We start from the raw sequence: 4,207 nt of genomic DNA on the forward strand, positions 1-4,207 counted from the left end.
CCCCTCGGGGGCGGGGCCGCCAGCAGCCCCGCCCCGCCCCCGGGCGCCCGATTGCTCCGGCCGGGCGCAGGGGCGGGGCGGGCCGTCCCACCGCCTCCCCGGGGACAGGGCCAGGGGCGCGCCCGGCACCGCCCCTCCGGCTTCCCGGACTCCCTCGCGCGCCTCGGTTTCCTCTCGCCGGGCCCGGGGTGTGCAGGGACCCGGGGAAAGTTTGGGCCGCGGCCAGTGGGGGCTCTCCAGCGTGCGCCCCAGCCTGGCGTGCTAAGCTGCCTGCGGCCGGGAACCCCAGCCTTGAGCGCTGTAAAGGGTCGCCGGGGTTCCCCGCTGCCAGGTGGCCGTGCCTGAGTGGGCAGCGGAGGGGGGAGGCGAGAAGTGAGGGGCTCCGCCGTGTCGCCCTCCCCAGCCCCCCGCCCCATATCTTGTCGCTGGGGCTGTGGAGTCACGTAGCCCTCACGGTCAAAGGGCGGCTTCCCCAGGGTTAGGGTCTGGCCTTCGGCCCTCCTCACGTGCTCCCCCGAACACGCACCAGGGGTGAGGCTGGGAGGGCGACCCAGGAAGGGGTGTGACACTTGCCTCCTGGCCGGCTGGGCCGGCTTCTGGCTCCTGATGACACCCAGCTGGGAGTAATTCCCCAGCTCCCCACTCGTGGGTGCAGAGGCCTTTTATCCAATGGGTTTCTTAGGCGGCATCCCATGGAGAGGAGGCCGCTGCAGGCACCTACCCAGCTCGCCAGGAGGAAAAAAGCAATCCCTTACCACCTGTTTTTCATGTCATTGTCACAAGCCTGTCATGCCAGCTCCACCTTACAGGCCCGCGGTCTTCACACGGCTGCGCTCTGTGTGCCTCTGGAGGCTTAGAAGGGGAAACTGAGTCTCAGCAGGGCAGTCACACTTCCTGGCAGGTGCGAGAAGAGTCGGCTCACAGGAAGCAGAGCCAGCCTCTGGCCCCCCACGTCAAGTCCAGAGTGAAGGGCAGAAAACATATTATGTCCCCCCCACCCCCACTCTGGACAAAGAGGACAGAAGGGGGCAGAGTTAGGGGCAGGGTGTTCCTTCCACCCGCTCCCCACTCCCCACCCTCACAGGGGAGGTGGGCTGGGGCCTCCTGTCTCTGGAGGGAGCTAGGAGGAAGGGCTGCTCGAATTGTCCATCCACGGTGGCAGCATGTGTGGGGAAGTCCTTGGGGACAGCCGATAGAGCCACCCATGTTCTTGTCACAGAAGGGTGGAGAAAGACAGGTGAAGCCTTTCTGCTGGGAGAAGCCACACGCAGGCTGAGGCTCACTGCTGGTTGCGAGGTCAGCCTGCCTCCCGACCCCAGTTTCCACAGGGGGAAATGGAGATTCATTCATTTCTACAAACACGTTTTGAGCACCTACTCTGCGCCAGGTACAGGGGATGCCACAGCAAGCAAGCCAGCTCTGACTGAGCGCCACCTGTGCACAGGGCTCCTGATGTCACCTGCTCAGGACAGCCCTCGCCTGAGGGTCCATTTCCCAGATGTGGACGGCGGCACAGGGAGGTCCCAGGTCACCCCTTCTAACCTGTGCCCTCCGCCCTCGCGGGCTCTCCTGCCCCAAGCCGGGAGAGGGACTGCCAGGCCACTGGCAGGGGTGGAGTGAGGGGATTTTGGCCCAACTCAGCCCTGGGGGAGGGGACAGGCCGCTAACGAGGAGGGTGTGCTCGTCCTTGTCACCTTATGGTGTTGAGATGAAGCACGTAAAGAATCCAGGTTACTTTGCTCCCTCCCCCAAGAGGCCTCTGCCCAAGAGAACAGTGGGGTTAGTGCTTCAGTACCAGAATTTCTCAATGCCGGCAGTGTGACATTCGGGTCATTCTCTGTCTCAAAGGTGGGGGGGTGCATCCTGGGCACTGTGAGGTACTCAGCAGCACCCCTGGACTCCACCTACTAGATGCCAATAGCGACCCTCATCAAGCTGTGCCAGCCAAGAACACCTCCAGACTTTGCCCCCTGTCCCTGGGGGCACAGCCACTATGTCTGCTGAGGACCCCTGGGTATATTCCAATGGCTCCTAGCCCTGGCAGCATGCTGGGGTCACCAGGGGAGCTTAACAAATAAATAAGAACAAATAAAGCAAACACCCCCACCCCGGCACACCCCAGGGATCCCATCTAATTGCCTCAGGTAGGGCCCAGGATGGGTGTTTTGTAAAAACTCCCAGATGACATGAATTAGCTGCTATCATGGAGACCCCCAAATCTGGCGTCAGAGCCTACTCGGAAGGCTAGAGACAAGACACAAACCAGCCAAATGCACAGTGTGAAGCTTGTGTAGAACCTGCTTGGACAAATCAATTATCAAAAGGTATTTGTGAGAAAATAGCACAAGATGGAAAAGTCTGGGTGTTAGATGATAGTAAGAAATGGTTACTAATCTTAATAGATGTGATAATGGTATCATGTGTTCTAAAGCCCGTATCTGTTAGTGATACCTCTGGAAAGGTATTCATAAGTGAATTAGTATGAAGACTGGGTTTGCTTTAAAAAGACTCCAGGAAAATAAAAAGAGGGCAGAGTTGGGGGATGGGGGGGGATGAAGCAATAATGGGAAAAAGATGATGGTTGTTGAGTGACAGGTACCTGGAGGTTCATATGCTATCCTACTTTGCATATGTTTGAAGTTTTCCACGAGAAAAAAGGTTTTTGTTTAAAAAAAAGAGAGAGTGCCCATTTGGAGACTTTCCCTGGCAGCCAGGTGAAGTGCCCACCCCAAGAAACTTGGTCTAGGTTTGGGGGTGGGGGGAAGCTGGGCATGGAAGACCCTGGGCTCTGAGGGCAGGGTCGGGCACAGTAGGCTCAGCTTATCCCACCAGCCTGGAAGCAGCTGCAGTGATTACGGCAGAGGGTGGCCTTGAACCCACAGACCCTGGAGACTAAGCTGGGGCATCAGCCCCACACCTGCCTGTGCACAGAATCACCTGGCACTTTGGGACAAGGCAGGTGCTGGAAGTGGGGCTTGCTTAGGTGTGAGCCCAGGTGGGTGGGTGTGAGTTCAGGCCCCTGACATCTGTCCCCCAAAACCCTCCCTTCTCAGCCCAAGATCCCTTGGTCTTCGGAGGAAATAGAAGAATATTCAGAGCAATTCGCTCTCTTCCCCTAAAGGATTCATGGCTTGGAGAGCAACTTCCTGTGTGTGACCCAACAAGAGTTCCGTATGTGACTCAGTACCTGCCCCGTGCCAGGCATGGCTTTAAGTTCTGGGAATAACAGTGCGCCGGCGACACCATCAGAATCTTTGCCTCTCATGGCAGAAGAGGCCCCTCCCAGAGTTGTCAGACAGCTTCCTCTGAGATGTCTGCCCTGCTCCCCAGCCCTGGCCCAGCTAACCCCTCCTAACCGCCATAGCTCCGAGGCTCCGAGCAAGTGTCCCTCTGCCAGTCTAGAGCTGCACCAGCACCCTGGAGCCTGCTGTGGGCAATTCCTGAAAGTCTGTCTCTCCGCGGGCAGGTGAGCCCCTGAGGCAGGGCCCAGATCCACTTTGCGACCCTCAGATCCTCAGTCAGGCACAGAGCCCAGCACAGTGCAGCCCTCTACACCAACTTGCAGAATGAATGGGACTTTGAATAAGCAAACAGAGAAGTGCAAATCCTCAGAAGGTTTCTGGGGGGCCAGGGGACCAGATGCATTCCAAGTAAAGAAACAGATGCCAGAGCCCATTCCCAAAAGAAGCCATATGCCAAACGGGGCATATGAAACCGGGGTAGTCGCCTGGGCAAGCTACAGGGGAGAGAGCATCTCTGTGAGGTTGCTGTGCCCAGAAACAGGAGGAGGCTGGTTCTGTCCGCAGAGCAGGGCTCACTGGGGCCCCTTCTCCGTTGCCATAAAGTGGCAGCATGGATGATGAGAGTGGTGGTGGCCACACCAGGAAGGAGGACAGAGGAAGTGAGGGGAGGGGCAGGTGCGGTCGCCCTGGATACATTCTGGACCCAGATGATGTCAGGGAAGGCCCAAGGCTCAATGGGGACCAAGGGTGAGCTGAAGATCAGCCCAGCTCAGGTTGGCCTGTGAACAGGAGTGCCTTGGGGACCCGGACATGTGGTACCTGGATGGGAGAGTGGAAGTCCCTGCAGCCTGGCCTTCTAGCTGACTTGCATAGGTCTGGGGGGCCTTGAGCCTCCCTCGTCGCTGTGGCACCGCCTCCCCATGCTCTGGGAGTACCACCTCATCGCAAGTGGCTTTGGAGGGATC

The sequence above is a fragment of the Manis javanica genome, chromosome 17 (genome assembly GCF_040802235.1).
Source record: "Manis javanica isolate MJ-LG chromosome 17, MJ_LKY, whole genome shotgun sequence".
NCBI classification, from domain to species: Eukaryota; Metazoa; Chordata; class Mammalia; order Pholidota; family Manidae; genus Manis; species Manis javanica.